Here is a 22,751-nt window from a genome sequence, read left to right as displayed (position 1 = left end):
GAGCTGGAGTGTAGACCATTACTACCTGGAGACACGATCAGTCCAGATCTATACCACTTGTTTATGTGTTGTGCTCATATATTGAATTTTTGGAGATGGTTGTTTTCCTGTTCTATTTTTTTACTCTTTTGACAGAATTGTGGTTTTAGAATAGCATTTAAGACTCTGAAGATCATTCATGCATTTGAGCTTTGCATCACACGTAAAGACTAAGAGAGGAATTCTTGGCAGAGTTTATAGCCTCTTTTGAGCCAGGATCCAAGAATCCTAATTATACCAAAGGAATGGTTTCCATTCCCAGCCCCTAGTGCCATTCTCAACCCCAAATAGGGAGATGGGAAAAGTATCTAATTTCATATTTTCTTTGTTTACTTTTTCCTGGATATATTTAGCAATACCAAAGATCCCAGAAAGGTTTGTAGAGATAAAAGATAATCCATGATCACCCTTGAGAGACCAGTATTATATCTAATGTGGTTGTATTTTGAACTATTGCTTAAATATTTTCATGAACATCTTGGGCAAGAAATTTTGTGGCTTATAGATATTTGTCTAGTTCTCTTATTCTCATGGCATATAGGATTCTCCTGAATCTTAGAATCTTTTATAGATCATTAAAAAAAAGGAAGAGTAGGGTAGGAGAGGGGTGGTCAGAGTTTCCATTCAGAGTTTAAAATTTTTAACTCTTTCTGTGGCCAAGTTTTTTAAAATTCTATAGTTAAATCATCTAAGATTTCCTCCCCCTACCGTCCTTTTCTTTGAGAATAGTAAACTGACCTTGATCTTGAAGGCATGCCTCAGTTTGCTGACATAATAAATCCCTGTCTGATAAAGGATAATATTTGCCAAATACTATTGTTTTATTTTGTTGTTACTTCAATAAGAGTGGTACAACACTGACAATCCTTTATAATTAAATAGATCTAAAGCAAAAGTGCTTGATATTGAGTATCAGAGCTTCTCATTTTAGTAAGGTCTTTAAGAGTGAGACAGCTACCAATATGCATCATCTGTGGCCTAGTTCTTTGCCACATTTATTTCAGTGAAAGTTTTATTATCAAAGATTGTTCTCCAAAAAAACACTCAAGTTTAGTCCCTCTTTCTCAAGGAAGAGGAGGAAAGGGGATTGTTTTCTTCCTCTTCCTTTTTTTTTTAACCCCCCAGTTGTGGTAACGTTTCTCTAAAAGTTCACTTAGTACAAGTACCCAGGAAATTACCTCATGGTACTAAAGAAGTGCTACCCAGCTATTCTTAATACCATTTCTTTTAATTTTAATTCCAATTCCTGGCAACAGGTTTCTAAGGATTTGGATAAAATACACAGTTAGACTAAGGAGTGGCTAAAGATGCAAAAAATCAATATTAAAGAGAAGGAATATGTTTATGTGTTACCTTATTGTAATGGTAGCTCTATTACAAGTCAGGTCCATAAGTTAACAAAGAGGAAGTGAATAAAAAACTAGGGAAATGGAGGGGAAGAAAAGAAGTAAATTACAATGTGAAAATCTGTGGTTTCTTGGAACTTAGTCTGTGGGTCTGAGTGGAAGATTTTTTTCCCTGTGGTTGCCCCTTGGTCCCAGGCCTTTAGTGTGTGCTACCTACTAATAATTGTTTGTTTTTGGAGAATTTCTATGAATCTTCACTTTCAAATTCCCCAACTGGAGAGCATTTTAGTTATCAGAGGATAAAATGTGGTGTCATTTTAAGCCAGGATACATGCATCAGTGATGAAGACTGAGGCACAGGACAGATGTGTACATCAATGAGACATAATACATAGTCAGAAATAGCTCACACGTATATATAGTCAATTGAGTTTTCACAATAGTATCAAGATAATTCAATGTGGAAGTCAACAAATCATTCAGGAACAACTAGATATGTACCAAAATGAATTTTAACAATACCTCAAACAATATGCAAATACTAAGTGGAAATGGGCAATAGATTTATACACTAAAGAAACAAGCCATCCCTTAGAGATCTAAGGATTATAACCTTGTTCTTGTCTCACCTTTACAGTTTTACTAGAATAATACTAGTGACAGATGAGGCATGTACTTGTGACAGCCTCAGTAAGTTTAAAGTTTTCCTTAGCAGCATTTATTAAATACAGTGACCAATTTTTACTTGTTACAGTATGTAATTTCAGGTAAAAATTTGGAAAGGTTTTGCTAGGTTCTCTAGCATCACTGAACAGGTGTCCTGAGACACAATACATATTCACATTATTCACAACCTGGTTTGTTTCAGCATATTCTTCTCTGACTATGGTTAATCAACAGCATTCTGTATTATGATCTGGACATTTCCAGTGATTTGGCTATTGGGATATCATCAAGGAAGGGGAGGCTTTTATTGAAGAACACTGTCTAGTACAATCATCAGCTGGAACATTAGACTCACCTTCCAAGTGTTTTTTGTCTCCTTGATCCAAACTGTCATTGCTTTTTAATATGTCATCGCTAATAATTGTGTCACTTGGCCACCTCTTGGATTGAGTGCATTGTAACATTTTCACCTTCTACAGTATTGGTAAGTTGAAATTATATGGTAGTTGAATCAACCCAGTGTCTGTCACATGATCTCTTTTTGTTATGAAAATATGAATTTGTCCTAAAAAACTAGGAAAGGATTTGAGAATAATGTGATTTTCATGTTTGCTAATACATGTAGACACTTACAACATCTACAAGTTGGCTACCTCAGTTTATGATGTGTGTCATGAACCAGAACAATCTATATCTAATTTTATAACTTTCACTCCAATTCCAGATAACCCTTCTTCCACTCTTTTACATTTAAGAAAATATTACTTTTATTAGTTTTATATTTTTAAGTGCCACTGACAACTTATTTGAGTATTATGATACTAATCACATTTTCTCCATCAGTCTTGTGTTTTTGTTACATGATTTTGCATAGTGAGGATCTTTTGGAACATAAGGTTCATTATAGCAAGAACTGATTGTGCACACATTATGTGGATTTCATTAAAAGCTACGAGATCTTTCCAATCTTTTTTTTTAATTAATTTTTTATTTATATATGATAGCAGAATGCATTACAATTCTTATTACACATATAGAGCACAATTTTTCATATCTCTGGTTGTATACAAAGTATATTCACACCATTTATGTATTCATATATGTACTTTGGATAATAATGTCCATCACATTCCACCATCATTTCTAACCCCATATCTTCTCCCTTCCCCTTCAACCCTTCTGCCCTATCTATAGTTCATCTTTTCCTCCCACACTCTCCCTCCCTACCCCACTATAAATCAGCCTCCTTATATCAGAGAAAATATTTGGCATTTGGTTTTTTAGGACTGACTAACTTCACTTAGCATTATCTTCTCTAACTCCATCCATTTACCTGTAAATGCCATGATTTTATTCTCTTTTATGGCTGAGTAATATTCCATCATGTATATATGCCACATTTTTTTTATCCATTCATCTATTGAAGAGCATCTGGGTTGGTTCCACAGTCTAGCTATTGTGAATTGTGCTGCTGTAAACTTTGATGTGGCTGTGTCCCTGTAGTATGCTGTTTTTAAGTCTTTTGGGTATAGACCAAAGAGAGGGATCGTTGGGTCAAATGGTGATTCCATTCCAAATTTTCCAAGAAATCTCCATACTGCTTTCCATATTGACTACACCAGTTTGCAGTCCCACCAGCAGTGTATGAGTGTACCTTTTCCCCCACATCCTTGCCAACACTTATTTTTGTCTTCATAATAGCTGCCATTCTGACTGGAGTGAGATATAATCTTAGGGTAGTTATGATTTGCATTTCTCTAATTGCTTGAGATGATGAACATTTTTTTCGTATATTTGTTGATTGATTGTATATCCTTCTGAGAAGTGTCTCTTTAGTCTGTGGCCCAATTATTGATTGGGTTATTTGTTTTTGTGGTACTTAGCTTTTTGAGTTCTTTATATACCCTAGAGATTAGCTCTATCTGATGTGTGAGGGGTACAGATTTGCTCCCAAGATGTAGGCTCTCTATTCATCTCACATTTTTCACTATTGAAAGTAAAAAATAAAGCTGTATTTCTCTTTTTAAAAATTTATCTTCCCCCTTTATTTGTAGGCAAGGAAGAGCATAAACCTTTTAAGACCAAACCATACTGACATGATTACATTTGTCCTAATAAAGTACTAAGTGCTCCAAACTGGCAAGTGGATGTTTCAACCAAGAGAAAAATTTGCATTTTGGTAACCTAAGATTCTTCAGGAAAATCATATGTTCCTAAAACTTAATCGCTGTGTTATTTAGCACAAGGCTCTGAATATCAGAGCTAAATTCACCTTCCTACATGTCTGCATATGGAACATAGGTACCTTGACATTTATTTCTTAGGTGCTAAACCTACTGGGAGTGACTACACTTTCCTTGTAATCAACAAACTATAGGGCTTGTTAAATTCTGACAGAAAATGCAGAGGAGTTTGAATGTTATTTAAAAATACAGTCTTGATATCTACTGATCATATCCTGAAAGTGCCCTATCTCACCTGAATATCATTTAAAAAGATATTTTAAAATAATACCATATAACTGAAAACATTTTCATAATTTGGTTGAACTTGACTATATTTTGCCAGGTTATAGATATAGACTTACCTCAACAATTTCAGAGTTGATATGTTCTCTTATATCTCTAACAAAGAAGTTGTCCAGTGGAGGGGAATTGTGGAGAAAAGTGAACTACTAGATGTTGTCTACATAAAGTCAGACATAATACATTCCTTCTTCAATGCATTTAATTACTGCATATTTCATTTTGTTTGCATAACAATTTATTTAATCTGTTTCTTATTGTTGAACATTTAAGCTTTCCCAAGCTTTTTTTTAAATTAGTAAATAATATCCCAATCAATCTCTTTGTTGTTTTGCCTTTTTTAAGGTCAATGATTATTCCTTAGATATATCCCAAGAAATATACAAAAATGTCTATTTTTTTCCCACACCCTTACGAAATCACAGTATCTTGTTTTAATTTGCATTTCTTTGATATCTAACTATGTTAAATTTTAAAGTTTTTTTTTTTAAGTCATTTGTGTTTTTTTTCCTTTGCAGGAATTCTGTAAAAGAACAGAAAAGATAAATAATCCTGAAATTCCCCTTACCTCTTCTGCCAAACTTGTTTCTTCTAAGGCAATCAAGAAATATTTTTTAATTTTGACATTTTTTAAAATATCTCAATGCCTTTCTTTGTGCTGTCCTTCCCCCATTATCCCTCCTCACTTTGGGAAAATTTGTCCTCAAACTCCAAGGTCAGCTCAAATCATATTCAGCTCATAGTATTCCATGGCCTCTATCAGCTCACTTATCATGGACTTCTTGGCTTTAGGTTTAGTGAACTTAATCTGGAATAGATTTTGGGCTGTTTGATGCAGGTATGTATCCCTTTGATTTATTAGCATCATGTCTCAAACATATCAGGTATAAATTACATATTAAAAGTATATTTTAAAACAAACAATGAGGGGAATATAAGCCAAATTTAATTTGACATTTTATAATTCTAAATAAGATGAGCCTCTGCTTAAAATAGAAAAGAATGATTTGCCTAAAATATATTTAAATTTTAATTTAGTAAGTTTGCTTACATCTGGTCCATTCAAATAAAACATAAATTACATATATATGTCAGTGGAATTTATGTAATTACACTACTCATTGTCTATAGCTCTGCTAGACTTTGAACAATTGGAGCAGTGAGAGTGTTATTCTGCAGATGGGTCTGATTGAGATTTTCTCCTTGTGGGTATTGGTGAAGACTTGATGCCTACTGCTTTGGGAAGGGTTTAATTCTTTTTAGAGCAGAGGATGCTGGAAAAAGTCAGATGTTGACATCTATAAAGCTCTATAAAGCTGATTCTTCAATTCATCCATTGAATATTTTATAAAACAATAAAGATCCTACTTCCACTTTATCCTCTTTTCTGCTTCCTATTCACATGCACACAGGCATGGTCAAGCCAGCTGAAATCATTACCTCAGGGTTAGGAGAGTTTCCCTTGCATTTTATCCAAAGTATCCTTAGGGCCGCCAAAAAGGTTGCTATATAGTATAATATTTGAATTTTATGAGATGAACACCTGTTGATTTTAAAGATGTAATTTTCTTGCTCATTGGATGATTAGAAAGAGGACCTTGCTCTGGGGCCTGAGTTTGGCATATGGAACCCTGACTTTCTCTTTTACCTCCCTGTTAAGGTCTGTAAACAAGTCTGGATGGCGCCTGGCATTTTGCCAGAGGGAGTGGTTAATGTTAAGGTCTGTAAACAAGTCTGGATGGCGCGTGGCAAAATGCCAGAGGGAGTGGTTTGTGAAGTAACGCCAGCGAGCCATTAAGTGTGGAAATTTCTTATTGGTTGACTGATGTATCTAGTTTATGCTAATTAAGATAAGCTGTGTGGAATGTATAAATACTGCTCCTGTCCTACAATAAACGGCTCCCACTCCTGCTGTATCAATGTACACAAGTTGTTAGTCACCCCCCGCCCCCGGTTGTTTTGCTGCAGCCAGACTGCGGCACCTCCCCAGGGTTGTGACTTCAGTGTTTTTTTGTTTGTTTGTTTGTTTTTTACTCTACTAATGTTGGATTGCATTTTTAGAGTATACTCACTTGAACCTGTGAAATAAAATAGAGTTAAAGCTGAGATTCTCTCATCTTTAAAGGGTTTTTCCTGACTAAACAGAACAAATGAAATGTGGGTACTATTTCTCCAAACTCACATTAAGCCTGATTTTATTCGTGAAAACATTTCAAATGCCTCTCTTTACTTAAGAGTATCAATACTTTCAAATAAAGTGTCTTTTGAGTAGCCCAACTATCTGAAAGTTATTCTAGACTATCAACACAGTTTTTATTACTTGAAATTTCCTCTACTTCTTCCACTTACAAGATCCTGTTGTTTTTTAACCATGTCAACTATGTAGGAAAACCTTAAGCACATAGTTGTAGGTTAAACTTCATTTGGAATGAGATCTCCCAGAAAAATGCAAAGAGAGAGATCTGATGAGGAAAAATGGGGTTTTTAGAACACATGAACACTTAATGGATAAACAGGAAGGAGAAATGGAGAACTCTAAGATAGAGTCACCAGAAAGTTAGAACAAAAGGCAGATTTATAAAAACTGGAGAGGAGTAGTTAATAATGCCCAGAGTATTTTATATTTTAGTAGATTTTTTTATTTACCCCTGTTCTAAATGAAGTTGGTTAGTTTATCAAGCAATGTGTTTTTATGAGATTTTTACAAAATGCTCGTCTAGTTGGAAATGCCACAAAATTATTTCTTTTTCCCTCTTTGATTCTTAGAATCGGAACTACTTAATGCTAGCTAGTATGTAGGATGAAAAATGCAACCCATGTTTCTCCAGGCCACAGCATCCTAGAAGAGGATGCTATCGACATGGATTATTAGAAATGAGCAATATTTCTTTGACTCTCATTTTCATCTGCTGTTTTGAGACTTGCTTGCACTCTAAGTTTTTCTTACTAGTATCTGAGAATTATGCTGGGTAACATTTTTATGTTCTCTAACAAGTTCTCAATATCCACAGATTTCCATGGCCCTTACTACTCATGCTGTCTCCTCCCTCTGTTCCCAGAAACAATGCTCTCAGGAAATCCTGCTGCTGCAGGTACTGTTAGCTGTGTACTACATCCCATTACCCATGGGGCAAGGGTACAGGTAAGTCCTGTATTCCACAATGTTAGAAAGTCACTGGCAAGTCTTTCTATTACCTTAATATTATTTCCCCCCAATGTTCACATCCTAAAGAATTGGCTTAAAATTCAACATCTTAAAAAGTTCTTTTTCTAAAAAGATAAAATAGCTTTTTAAGTATTTTTAAAATTTCTAATTTGTATTAATTCCATTGGTTTAGAAGACTAAGTCAGTTAGAATTAGTCTCATCATTGCATTTACTATCACACTGAGGACCAACCATGTTGACCAACCTAGTTGTCTTTGTTGGGCCAAGGCTGTGAACTTGATTTTCAAACTCAACCTAGGATCTTGTATACTGTGGCAATCTTTCTTCCCATAACATAGCCACTGCCCTAAACATGGCTTAAATTTCATATCTAATATTAATAGTCTTCCATACTGCTTCACACCAGAGGGCACTTTTTTTCAGGTAGTTTACTTGACAGTAAAACACATATTTAAGAAAGCTGTAGAGGAAGAAAGGAAAGAGAAAACAGTGATTTCATGCCAAATGTCCTGGACTCATGTAAATTTGCCTCATTTGCTCAACAGAGGCCTGTCCTAATTCTCTGCTTTGAGACTCACCTCTATGTATGTCAATCCCGTATAGAGTTGATTTTCTTCAAAATATCATTTGTATTTTAGTTTATGAGAGACACAGTTAATTAAGGAAAATTATATATATTACATATTATAATTTTAGGTTTTAGTAATTCTTACTCTGAGGAAAAGTAACGTTTCTATTATATTTAGTAGTTCTTCAGAATCTACAAAAAGTATTTCCACATTTAATTCCTCTTGTTTGCCATTTTTCTTACTGTGTATTAGGTCCTGTGCAAAAAATCTACCATGATAATTTTTAAAAAGTTACCTGAGATGCTGAGTAAAACTAGATTGAAAAGTGCTCTGCATCCACAAGAAACTCAGTAATTGCTTAAGAAGAGCACACTAAGAATTAGCTAGTTATATGATAAACTGTGTTGTTTCACCAAGTTAATTAGTTTTATCAGACTATTCAGATAGTATGTCAGAAAACAAAGTTGTCTCAAACTTTATCATTGCTTTTCAGGTACTTGAAAATTGAAAAGTAGAGAATATGTTTAGGGAAAGAACAAGAGAATTCCTATAGAAATAAGGGGTGAAAGGTGGGGAAATTGAATAAAAGGAATTTTAAAATATATGCAAATCTGTGTTTTAATTGGCTAGTTTAAGAAAACACAATGTAAAGCAGCCATTAGCAAATCTCATATTGGGCAAAATATAAAATAGCACATTGAGTGTTAAGACTCAAACTTATTTTAGTTCTGAGGGGGAAAAAGAGCTGAAAATAAGGAACTTTGCATGAAAGATGATGATGATGATGATGATGATGATGATGATTTTGTGGAATAACTCTAATCTTTTACTATTTTGGAAGTATATCTTCGTATACACATAATAATCATCTTATTTTTTATCCAGTTTTATATTGAAGTCAGAACATAAAACTTTGAAGCTGACTAGTGAAGTGACTGTTTTAGTTACAACATTTTCTCTTTTAACTCATCAGAAAAGATTTTAATAGATTTTCTTCCAAGATAGGCAAGCACTTGTAGAGGCAAAGTAAAGTGCTGGTATGCAATTTCAGAGATCTGTTGACTACATGTTCCCATGTGTGTTCCAGGAAATTCACATTTGGATTTCAGTACAATTTAGAGTTATCGTGGTGCTATCCAACACTCTTTTGGATGGGAATTTGCTTGATACCAACATAAGACATGCCAAAACTCAGCAGGCCAAATCCTAGTTCTGGAATATGTGGGAACCAAGAAATCAGCAGTTAAATGATGAGGGCTGTATCACTTTCAGTTCCTCTAAGGAAACAAATTTTACCTAATCGTCTAAAAGGTCATTTTGAATATAACAGATAATCTTTTAAAAATGAAATGTCTCTTTTGTGGCATATTATATCCCATTGTAACATTTAATTATGAAATATACTATTACATTTCTTCTGAATATTGGCTGAAATGTTTCAGCTTTTCAGACTTTATTATAGCTGGCTAGACATGTGCCACTATGCTTACATTTAGAAATGAAAACACACTAGTATTCACTGTATGCATTAAACCAAGTTAGGAATTTATTTTACGGCTAATCTTTGTCAAAACTGCCCTGGTTAAAGTGATTAGATTGGCATTAAACTCTTCGTTGAATACAGAGCTTCTCATCTTCCTCTAAAACATCGTTATTAACTTGGCAAAATAATAGTGTGATAAAATTACAATAAATATAATAAAACAGGATACTGTAACCCATAGTAGACCCACAAATGCCTCTTTTGATTCCTGAGAAAAAACGATAGAATCCAAGTGCCAGAAGGGACACCAAAGATCAATGATCAAGTAAGCAAGTCTTAGCAAAGGTAAAGCCAAGCCATTCAGTGTGAATTGCTATCTATTCCACTTTTCTTTCTTTCTTTTTTTAATTTTTATTACTGGAGATTGAACCCAGGGGTGCTTTACTACTGAGGTACATTTTCAGCTCTTTTTATTTTTCTTTTGAGACAGGATCTTGCTAAATTTCCCAGCTGGACTTGAACTTGCAATCCTCTTGCCTCAGACTCCCAAACTGCAGAAATTACAGGCATGTGCCACCATGTCTGGCTCTATTCCATTCTTAAAGAATCAGATTACATGCCCTCCCTTTCTAGTCTGTTTCAATGCCTAACCACATAGTTTAAAATTATAGGATAATTTTAATTTTGGCCTGCTTTGCTAAATTTTAAAAGTATTTTGCTAATGTTTTAAAACTCTTTCATCTTGTCACCGTGTAGAATGATTGGTTAACATTCTCCACATAACAGTCTTGCATGCTAAGAGAGTAGGTAAACCATCCCAACTTCTTGAGAAATTGTAATAGGAATTGTTTTCTCTCTTTTTAATAATACTTGTAAAAGGGGGAAAATTAATTTTGATAAAATTCTTAAACAAAAGTGTGAAAATGGCAAGTAAATTTTCTTATATTGACATAAATCTATATTATTTAATGCTAGTTTTTTTGTAATAATAAATGTTTAACCTCTCAGTCATTATGATTGAGATCTTTTATTTTCTGGTGTTCTGCTAGACTTTATACATCTTAAACCTGTTTATTTGGAGGGTAACATTCCAGATGCTTTTGTAAAACTGTGATTCATCAGTATCCCATATGTCTTGTTGAATTAGGTTATTTAAGACTCATACCCTGCTGAGTAAAGACTAGAGAAAAATAGAGGTATTGGATTAGGCAGATGGGAGTGAAGGGAATGGAGATGGTATGGGGGTAGGGAGGATAGTAGAATGAATCAGACGTTAATACCCTATATACATATATGATTACACAATGAGTGTGAACCTACATCATGTACAACCAGAAGAATGAGAGATGATACTCCATTTATGTGGGATGTGTCAAAATGCATTCTACTGTCCTGTATAACTAATTAGAACAAACTTTTAAAAAGGTACACTGGTATCTTTATGAGTCCTAAGATTCATTACTTGTATAATTAATTTCCTAAGCTAACTATTATTATTTTAATTTTACTACTTAAAAATAATAAAATGAGAGGCTGAGTCACTAGCCCAGTGTTAAGTCTTATTAGACCAAATTTTATGAAAATCTTTGGACCAGTCCTCTTCCCACAAGACCACACTGCTAATATTTTTTTATTTGTGTAGATAAAACTTTAGACTATAAATGTTCCATTTTCTGTTCTTAAAAAAAGTGTCCTAACAAATGCAGTGCAAATTTTTATAGCTATTATGCTATCATTGACATGATTATGTACAATCAATTAAAATGATTTCCCTTGGGACCAACCATCATTATTCAGAGTTTGGTGTGGGTAAGAATACTTACAATGATATAGGGAAAGTATTTTCTGACAACAAAGTGATTTGATATGTTTTCTATATTTTTCCCCTACCAACTAGATTTACTAGGTAATCTAGATATATACCTGCCTAAAATCAGAAAGACTTAATCCATGGTTTTATAAAACTAATTAATTAAGGGAAAGATAGTTTTAATAAGATGATTTCAATCCACCAACTTGGTTTCTAGAACGTCAGTGCTATAAAAAGATACAAGCAATTCCTATTACTTGTATCAATTCCTATTATTATATTTATAAAGAAGGTGGGATAGTTTAAGATGATGTAGATCATCATAAATCATGATTCTTTCATCTCAACATCTATGGAATCTATCTACAGTATCTTTTAGGGAGTCCTTTTAAAATTGTTCTAATTAGTTATATATGATATATACATGATATAGTTATACATGATATTGTTCTAATTAGTTATACACGATATATTCCCTTCATTCCCCCTTGTCTAATCCAAAGTACTTCTATTCTTCCCTACCCCTTTCCTACCTCCTCCCCCTTAGTGTGAATTAGTATCCACACATCAGAGAAAACATTTGGTCTTTGTTTTTTGGGGATTGGTTTATTTCGCTTAGCATGATAATCTTCTGTTCTATCTTTAGTGAGCACTGCGAGCACAACTGTTTTTACTAGTATCATTTAGGTATGATATTTCCTCCTAAATATTGGACATTGATTGGCAATGCAGGGAAATCTAATATTGCAAACACTTCCATGTTGTGAAGATGAAGATTAGGAGTTTATATAATACCAAGGATGACAATTTTGGAAAATCTTTTCAAAGATATATGACTTCAGAAAAAATTTACTTCCCTTTGAAATATTTCCAATCCCCTCATGTTTAATAATATTTAATCAGAACTTTTTTTTTCTTTCTGTGTGATTAGTCTAAAATAATTATTCTTATTGAACTTTTAGTTTGCTACTGGGGGAAAAGAAAGAGAAATAAAACTTGGAGATATACCACCTGATTTCTTTCTGCCCCCCAGATTAATGGACTAGTTCATATGGTCATTATTTATAAAGATTTAAGAAGTGATCATTTAAGTTGGAGATTTACTGTTCTATAGTTTGCATGATGCAAGTAGATATAACGGGTATTGACCTTTTTGTGGTCACAGGATGTTTTAGTCAGCTTATTTCACCGCTGTGACTAAAGGATCTGAACAGAACAACTGTAGTGAAGGAAGAGTTTGAGGGCTCACTGTTTTGGCTCCATTCCTCAGAGCTCCAAGCGAGTCTGAACATCATGGCAGGAGAAGTTGTTGGAGGAAAGGAGCTCACATCATAGTCATCAGGAAACAGAGACAGAAACTACACTCTCCAGATACAAATATATACCCATAGCTACACCCCAATTCCCACTTCCTCCAGCCACACCCTATCACTTCAGTTATCACTCAGTTAATTAGGGGATTAAATCGATCATTGGGTTAAGACTCTTACAACCCAATCATTTCTCTTCTAAACCTTTTTGAAAACATAAGCTTATAGGGGTCACCTCATATCCAAACTGTAACACAGGATTTACTTGATAATTGGTAAACCATATTTAGTCAACCTAAAATCATTGAAAACTTTTTGTTAACTAAGCACAACAGAGCTAAGTGTGTAGATAGTGACTGTTTTATTTTTATACCAAAAGTTTTCTCTAGATGATTAAAATTTTTTGGAAAAGTTTCATGAACAAATATGCTAAAAATTGCCTGGCATAGCAAAAATCATGCTAAATTTATTAGAAAATAAAGAAATAGTTTAAATACAATCTACATTGAGATATCTCCCAAAGTAAATCTTTCCATTCCATAAATTCTTATTTTAAAAAATCAGATATATCAGTATTTTGCTCAAATTGTGACTCTGACCCAATTGGAATTGGGTTTTTACCAACTTGGCTGAGGACCAAGGCCATGCCCCTATAACTTGAGCCAAGTCAGACAACAAGCAGCCTTCTTGGCTCGCTGGTTGGTGGAAAGACTTGGTAATGTTATAACCTCAGTTTGAGTACAAATACAGCTTGAAATTATAGTGTCTTCTGGATTTCTTCATCCAGTTTTGCCTACAAATAGAAATAAATTTATGTATTTACTGAGTAATTGATACATACTTTAGCAAAGTGTTTTTTAATGTTTCTAAGAATAAAAAAAGATTGTATGTCAATTACCACAACAATTTAAGCTTATTGACCTCTTGTTTTTCAAATTATCAATGTTTGTTTTATTCTGACTTTATTTTATTCCTGAATGAGATTTAGCAACTAGAATGACATTTTCTGGTATTATGTGTTCAGTTTATAATGCTAACTTTTCTAGAGAATTAAGTTACCCTTAGAAAATATTGTGATAATTATCTCTAAAACAATTATAATGCTGTGAAGTATAGACTTAGTAGACAAAACTGGAATTAAAATACAAAATCACTTTTATATGATGAACAGTTAATGATCCACTGACAAGTAAGGAGAGACTGACTGACTTTTCTTCCCACAGAGAACTTTTTAATTTCTCTATGCTTATTTGAGAGTTTTATACTATATTGTTCTCCTATTCTTTTTCTTCTTCTGCTTTTTTTGGGGGTCGGGGGATACCAGGGATTGAACTCAGGGGCACTCGACCACTGAGCCACATCCCCAGCCCTGTTTTTTTTTTTTTTGTATTTTATTTAGAGACAAAGTCTTACTGATTTGCTTAGTGCCTCACTTTTGCTAAGGCTGGCTTTGAACTCATGATCCTACTGCCTCAGCCTCCTGAGCTGTTGGGATTACAGGCCTGTGCCACCACACCCAGCTTGTTCTCCTATTCTTAATGACCATTCTGGAAGAAAACATGATGTTAATGTCTAGCAAAATTCTTAGCAAAATCTCCACATTTACCTCTTATCTCTTTGTCCTCATCAGATATTGTATGTGCCTACTTTCAACATTTTATTTTATAAATTGCAAATAAGTCACCTTTTATAAGTGCTTCTTTTCAAATAGAAATCTAAATTAGATTAGGTTTACTAAAGTAAGAACCATATATTAAATTATTCCATTTAGATATAAACCTTAAATAAAAATGTAGTTGAATGATATGTAACTGTTTAAAAATTAAAGTAAGGGCTCTAAAAGACTAAGATAATGTATAGGAAGAGTCCTATCTTATCTCAGTATGACAAGAAATCTACTTGCTGATAGAAAAAATATCACACATTAACATCTGGACTTCATGTGGATATTTGCTCAATAATTAGCAGCAGCCCCTGAACAGCTACATTCCTACATCTGGGAATCAAACATCATAGGGACTAAAAATAAAAAAAAAATCCTGCTGCTAAATGGCATGTTATTCTACATTATAAATTAAAAGAGATTTTTGTCACTCTCTTTGGGAACAAAAGCACACTTTGTCCAATAAATATTCCTGGGTACTACCCAGAGATGCCTTTATAACTATCATTTTTATTATGTGTTCAGGGGAAAAGATTATGATTTTAAATCATGCATATGTGGTATGACTTAAGAAATGAATGGTGTACTTTTTTCATAGTGGTGTACTTTTAATTAAATCAAATTTATCAGTATGAATAGATAGAATCACTACTCAAGTTTCTTCAGGGCATAACATACAAAAACTGTTTAAATAGCATTACATGCTGTGAAGATGGTGGTTTACATAGGTTCAAAAGAGTGCATATTGAATATACATTATGTCTAGCAAAGGTATGTATTTTTTGTTAATGTTAAAAATAAGAAAATTGCAAAATACCAATGATATTGGATAGGCTGCAATTTTTCTCTGTTAAGAATGACAAAATACACACTGTTTCTAAGAATAATATGATACTGGTAGGTTTCTTGAAACTATAATGAAGATTTGTATTCTGTTAAAGTGTCCATTTTATGGAGGATACACTGTATAGTTAGTTCCTCCAAAGTATTGTGGAATATGTACCATATGTTTTCTGAAGCTACTTATCTTTTGATTAGCTGGGGAATAAGTCCATATGATAAATGCAAGCAGGTCCTGTATCATTGTAAGGATAGGAATATTCTCCAGAGATTTGAACTTCACTTGTAGACTGCTGTCAGTCATCTTGAAAGAGGCTGCATTTTGCCTCTGACATTGGCCCAATTAGCTTGGAGCAAGAAGGAAGCCTGAACACTTCTATATCTTTCTGGCCTATCAAACTTGGTTGTACATGTATGAAAGTAGTTTCCAGAGTTCTTGAGAAATGAAGACTACACTTCATAAGAACATTGTAGTTTTTTTTTTCCTCTACCTTGATTTTAATTATTATGTTGGTTGAAAAGTTTTAGTCCATCAACCAATGGCCAGTATTCTGAACAACAGACTATTAATCCATTAATATTTGTTCATGAATGTTTACACCAAAATCATTGGTTATTTTGGCCACTTGAAGACAGATGTCATTTATCAAAACTGAGAAATTTTTAAACACATTTGCTCTAGGCCAATGAAACTGAGAATTTCTAACTACTTTTTGCCTTCCCATGCTCTAGGACACTTCAGAATTCTGTAGCAAAGATCATGTTGTACCCCTGAGATTATTAAACCATTTACTCTTCATTATGTCCTGTGTCATATTCAAATCATTTATCCTTGCCTTCAAGCAGTTCCTCCTCTTTTTACAGACTTCTCTAGTGTTCCATAAATTTTATTTTTCCATTTGTCTTCTTTTCTATTTTATTAGTGAATAGAATTATGAAATGTCTAAGTCATATCTGATAGGCAAACTTAGATGAACTAATGCATTTATTAACACCTCAGAAAAGAAACACCCTTATCTTTCATTAAGTTTACTTATATTTAAATGATTTCATATGTATGTATGACTATCAGGAAAAAAGAAAAAGGATTTTAAAGAAAGAACTCATCTGGAGTGCAAACAGGATAAAAGTAATTTAAAATCAAATTATAGATGTGTTATGGTTTAGACAGAAGGTATACCCCAAAAACTTCTGGGAGGGGTGCATCTTATCCTTCCTCCTGCTCTCTCTCTCTGCTGCTTGATCTTGTCATGAGCAGCTTTTGTCCACTAAAATCTTCCCTGCCTCATCTTGGGCCCAGAGCAATGAAGTGGGCTGTCTGTGGATTGAGGTCTCTGAAACTACGAGCCACACACAAACTTCCCCTCCTCTAAGTTGTTCTTGTAAGGTATTTTGGTCACAGTGACAAAAATCTAACTTAACTAAAACAAGATGTAATTAAAGAAGCATATACTAATAAATATGCAATTTGTTATACATAACTACATAAGAAAAGGGATTAAAGGATTATGTTAAACAAGTAGAACATATATCTGCAAAGTCATTTTATTTTCATAAAGGTGAGAATACAGTGGGATATTCTAGTAGAGGTCATTTTTCTGCTATACTTTGCATTAGTTGAGCACATTAGATACAGGGACAAATTTAACACCATTTTATTAAATGACTTATAATCTTATAGAGAAGCTTAATAAAAATAATTAAAGTTATTGAGAAAGAATGGTCCACTTGATGAGAATAGAAGGGTTAGCTGTGCTTATATTAAAAATATAAATAAGATGATTTTAAACACTTTTGAAATGCAATGAAAAATACTCATTGAATTTACTTAGTAAGCATCTACTTACTAGACTTACTAGACTCCCTTCTAATGTAACTTTTGTACAATAAAGACTAGAAGGCTAAAGCTGTATTTCTCAGAATCTTTTGCAGCAAAGCTTCTACTGGTGACTTAACTTTCTGCCAAGCAGATAATCTCAACTGAGATCAGTAGATAGAATTGAGCAGTAGTGTTTATGCTGAGAAATTCTTATCAGTTGGCAGTTTTGGTATGTTGGAGCCATTTGATTTTTGTAAGGCTAGTGGGGACCTAAGTTTCTGGCAATCAGTCCCTGTGGCTGAGGTATCAAGCATGAGGTGATAGTGTTTAGCTGTAATGTGGCCACGGGAATAGCCCATGGAGGTTTGGGCATTTTCTTGGATTCTCTGTTCTTTGCTCTTCAGTATCCAAGATCAATTTTTTATTCTTCCAGATTCTGTAAATTGCTTCACTCTCTTTTCTCCCTGAAGTAAAACTCAATATAAAAGAGAGATTACTATAGTTCCAGCATGATGATATAGCTATGAATCAATTTTTATGTGCTAATAACTAATTGATACTTTTAATATAGCAGTACTTCAAATACTATCTCATTTAGTGCTTATATCTATATCTATCTCTGAAATGACAACTTTCCCAGAACCACTCAGTGATCACTGACAAAATGATAGTCAAGGGCTGGACTGGGTATGATATAGCTCAGTATTACAGTGCTTGCCTAACAAGTGTGAGGACCCGGGTTCAATCTCCAGGACTGAAAAAAAAAGTTGTATCTAAGTCTACTTTGATATGATCATTTATAAGAAGGGTAAATAAAGGAAATGAGTTCAAATATAAGTCACAGAGAGGTTGTTAGAGATGAAAATAGTTTAATATAGACTACTAATTGTGCTTCTGGAATAATCATTAAACTCAGAGTTTCATCACTGAATATCCTTAAAATCACAGATTTGAGGCCAAGGAATTATTTATTAGAATATAGCTTATTCAATGTCCAATATATTATCTTGGTTCTTTTTGCCTATACATGAGATTTCTATTTGGTTGATGTAATCTGATATAACTACCTATATGGTAAGATACTATAATTTTATGCTATTTTATGCTAGCATTTTAATAGGTTAAACAAGGTAACTATTTAAGAGGTAAAGATGAGATCCTTAAAGTCAACTGTTTATTTTTTCTAAGAAATAGAACTACACAATGTTTAAAATTCCCCAGTTGTTAGAGTTTGGTGTGAGATGTCCCCCTAAAGCTTATGTGGGAGACAATGCAAGGTTTAGAGGAGAAATGACTGGGTTACAGCCTTAACCTAACTGGTGAATTAAACCCTGATTGGATTAACTGAGTGGTAGCTGGAGGCAGGCAAGGTGTGGCTGGAGGAAGTGGTTCATTGTTGGTGTGGCTATGGGGTATATGTTTTATATCTGGAGAGTGGAATCTCTCTGTTTCTCTGCTCTCTGATCATCATGTGAGCTACTTCCCTCTGCCACACTCTTCTGCCATAATTTTCAGCCTCATCTTGAGCCCCCAAGGAATGGAGCCAGCCTTCTATGTATTGAGACCTCTGAAACCTTGAGCCCCTAAATATGAAAGTATATAAAATTCTCATAAACTTTTCCTCCTCTACAATTTTTCTGGTCAAATCTTTTAGTCACAGCAGCAAAAAAGCTTACTAAAAGACCAGTATTTCCTTATATTTACAGTGTTCAATTTTTTCAAATGCTTCATAATTTTATTTTAAAGACTTAGTTTCTGTCAAAACAGCTTTCCAAGTGTGTACACTGCAATTGCTTGATATGTGTCTCAAGTCTCTTTGTCTATAAGCCTACTCCATCCCCTAGTCCCCTTTGCAACTTATTTGTAGAAGAAATTGAGTAATTTATCTTGAAGAATTCTTCACAGAATGGGTTTTGCTTATTGTTTCCCTGTAAGATTATTTAATAAGTTGTTCTTTCTGTACACTAGTGGGATTTAGAGACTCTTTCAAATTTAGGCTTTTTTTCTCTTTTGTTAAGAAGATACTGTGTGGGTGATGTTGTGTACTTTTATCAGAAGGCACATGTTGTATGGTTGTTTTTCTTTAAGGTGTTAGTTGACATTTAAAATGACTCTAAAAAAATAAAATAAAATGATTCTATATGTTCACTCTTTCATTAAGAGATATACTAACTCCATGACACTTTGCTTATTATCTGACAACTTATCTAATGTGACTGGCAACTGTTTTCTGTATTTTCTTTTTCTTTTCCCTACTCTTCTTAACACTTGTGTCCTGTGTACATCATCAGCACATAGAGCCATTACACACTACACTATTCTTCCTGTATTCATTATTTGGTCTTAGTTCTACAGGAAAATATATATGCAATTCTCATTAGTACTCCTTAAGCATAGTCCTCATTGCCTATTGTCCAGTCATTTTGGTTGTCTGAAATTTGTTCCACAGTAGAATTCTGAGGGCTCCATGGAGCAATTATTTCCTAAGTTCTTGTCTGTTCAGGAAAAAATCAACATATTTATTTGAAGGCCATATTACTGCTGTTATTATTATTATTGTCTTTTTTTAAACTACATCTAAGCTTTTGGGCTCACATTTTTTTTTACCTCTTGGAACTTAAATATATGAAGATGTTTCATTGTCTCTGTCATAAAGCATTGCTGTTAAAAAGGACTTGTTGCAATCAGACTTCCTTACTTCCTTCCTCCTTCCTTCCTTCCTTCCTTCCTTTTTCTTTTTTTATGGTGTTGGGGATTGAACCCAAGGCCTTGTGCATGCAAGACAAGCACCCTACCAACTGAACTCTATTCCCAGCCCATTTAAAAAAACTTTTTTTTTTCAGTTGTCAATAGATCTTTGTTTTATTTATTTATATGTAGTGCTGAGAATTGAACCCAGTGCCTCCCACATGCTAGGCAAACCCTCCACCACTGAACCACAACCCCAGCTCCAGATTTTTTTTTTCTTATAGAAGGTTATCTGTTCTTTTTGTCTAGGTATTAAAAAAACCTTTTTTTTTCTTTTAAAAACTCCATCATATTAGAATATGTAAATATGTCTCAATGTTGTCTCTTCTGCTAAAATTTTTTTAGGTATGTTGTTTGCTCAGTGTACCATAGATTCTACTATGCTGCCGTAGGTGTTACTGGGGACATCTAGATGGGTTTTGCTTGCCTTTGTCTATTAGTTTTAAGTTTTTATTGTTTTATATTTTTACTTTTATATTTTCTTTTAATTTCCTCTTTCCTATATTCTATTATTCAAAAGGTATTATTCGTGTATCCAAAGGTTTTAACCATTCTCCAAATCCACTGATTTGTTCATGTTCTCTTTTTCTCTCAGTCATCATTTCTGAAATGATTTTAACTTTTATTATTAAGTCTTTCTTGGGTTTTGTTCTCTTTCTTTTTAAATATTCTTCCCCCTCCCCATTAGCTCATTCAACTGTTTCTAATTCTGGTATTCTTTCTGTTATTTTGTTAAATACTTTTAGCTTGTTTTGAAATATGAAGAAGTATTTTTTATCTGTTTTTCTGGCATGTCTCTATTGTTCACATGAAGATTATTCTGCCCATTATTCTTTTTCTTTATAAAAACTTTGCATGAGAGCCATCAACAATACAACCCTCTTCCCGATTCTAAAAGAGAAGGAAAAGAGAGCCAAGTGACCTTTCCTTGCTTTATAGCTCTCGGCTTCTCCACAATTTTATTCTGGAGTTTCTTTTGCTTTTCCCTTAGTGTCTCCACCCTGCTTCAGCTGAGCTTGCCTCCTGGGCATTTGTTCCGAAAGGGGACTTAGGCCCAGGTCAATGGGGAAGGTTCTTGGTGTCAACACTCCTCTCCTGATTTTTTTTTCTCTCTGGTCCCTTGAACTCTACCAACGGAGCTCTATCCCCAGCCCATTTAAAAAAAAAATTGTCAATGGACCTTTGTTTTATTGATTTATATGAATCACAGCCTCTAGGTATCTTTCCCAGATGTTTCTACTGTTTTCAAATAAGCTCACTGAACTTTCAATCTAGTGAGGGCACCCAATTTGAGAAGAAAATACCTGATAGGAATTTGGTTTCTGGATCTCAGACTTATCAGAAGTGCTTTTATTTTTCCTTCACTTTCTTTCATACATTTGCTGATACTATGTGAACATAATAGTAAGTTCAATTTTTAGAGTTACTAGAATACCCATTCTTTGGATTTTGTTTTAGATACTGGTCATAAAATTTTATTGTTTGTTGCTGTTTTTGTTGTTCTAGCTTCTCTGACTGCTTTTATTGGAGATTTGGAGATTACAAAAATCAGACCATCTTGGCCAATGCTATCTTAAAGGAAACCAGTAATTCGTTTCATCTTATATAACTCTAAGAGGATTCAAACTCTTTTTGCCTTGAAGAATTTTTAAAACAGATTAATTAGGGGTGGGGTTGTGGCTCAATGGTTGAGTACTTGCCTTTCATGTGTGAGGAACTGGGTTCCATTCTGAGCACGCGTATAAATAAATGAATAGGGCTAGGAGGGCTAGGATTGTGGCTCAGTGGTAGAGCGCTGGCTTAGCATGTGCAAGGCCCTGGGTTCGATCCTCAGAACCACATATAAATACAAAAACAAAATAAAGGTATTGTGTACAACTAAAAAATAAATATTAAAAATAAATAAATAAATGGATAAAATAAAGGTCCATCAACAATTAAAATATTTTTAAAAAGCTATATTAATTAACAATCCCAGTGTATTAGTATAATGACCCATTAGGAATTTATTAATTTAACCGTATGTTCTGTCAAGGTCCTTTGCCATTGTTATATACAACCATATATATAATTTAGTTACTTTAGTAAGTAATAGCTAAATAACTCTCAACTAATAGAAAGATATGTTTATATGTATAAATATATATGTATATATATATATATATATATATATACAAATTTACTATATAGAATGCATTTCTGTGCAATATATATGATAAAAATATATAATAAACTGATTTGGTTTACAATTTTTTAAAAAGATATGTGTGTTTTTTCATCTAAAAAAAAAGATGTGGATTTATTTTTGCAGTTTAAAGGCTAAGGAATGCATTCCCATTTTAATCATTTCTGCTTTTATCCTAAATGTTTTCTTCTCACCTAATAAAGAAGGGAAGGAATGTTTTGCCAAGCTCAAGACCCATTTGGATCTGTGGTTTCTAAATGTCAAGCCCAAGTCTAACACTCCAGAGTTTAACCTTGTTTGCTTTTGGCTAAAGTGACTTCCTGTTTCTAAGAAAGGAAAGAAAGAAAAAAAAAGAGGTTCCAAAAGTCTATTAAAAAGATCACAAGTCTTCTCCAAAACCAGTGGCACACATGACAAAACACTTTGACTAAGTACAAATGAATGTGAACATGTTAATTAAATTTACCTGTAAAATATAGTTGACTTTATAAACTCAGAAAGGGAGTAGTTGATGGAGACAAAAAGTCCTTGGGAAAAAGGCTGGTAGGATTTGGCCAAACCCAAGCATTTGAAAAACACTG

This window comes from Urocitellus parryii, chromosome 8 (assembly GCF_045843805.1).
Source record: "Urocitellus parryii isolate mUroPar1 chromosome 8, mUroPar1.hap1, whole genome shotgun sequence".
Taxonomy (NCBI): domain Eukaryota; kingdom Metazoa; phylum Chordata; class Mammalia; order Rodentia; family Sciuridae; genus Urocitellus; species Urocitellus parryii.
Note: the sequence above shows the minus strand (reverse complement) of the source record.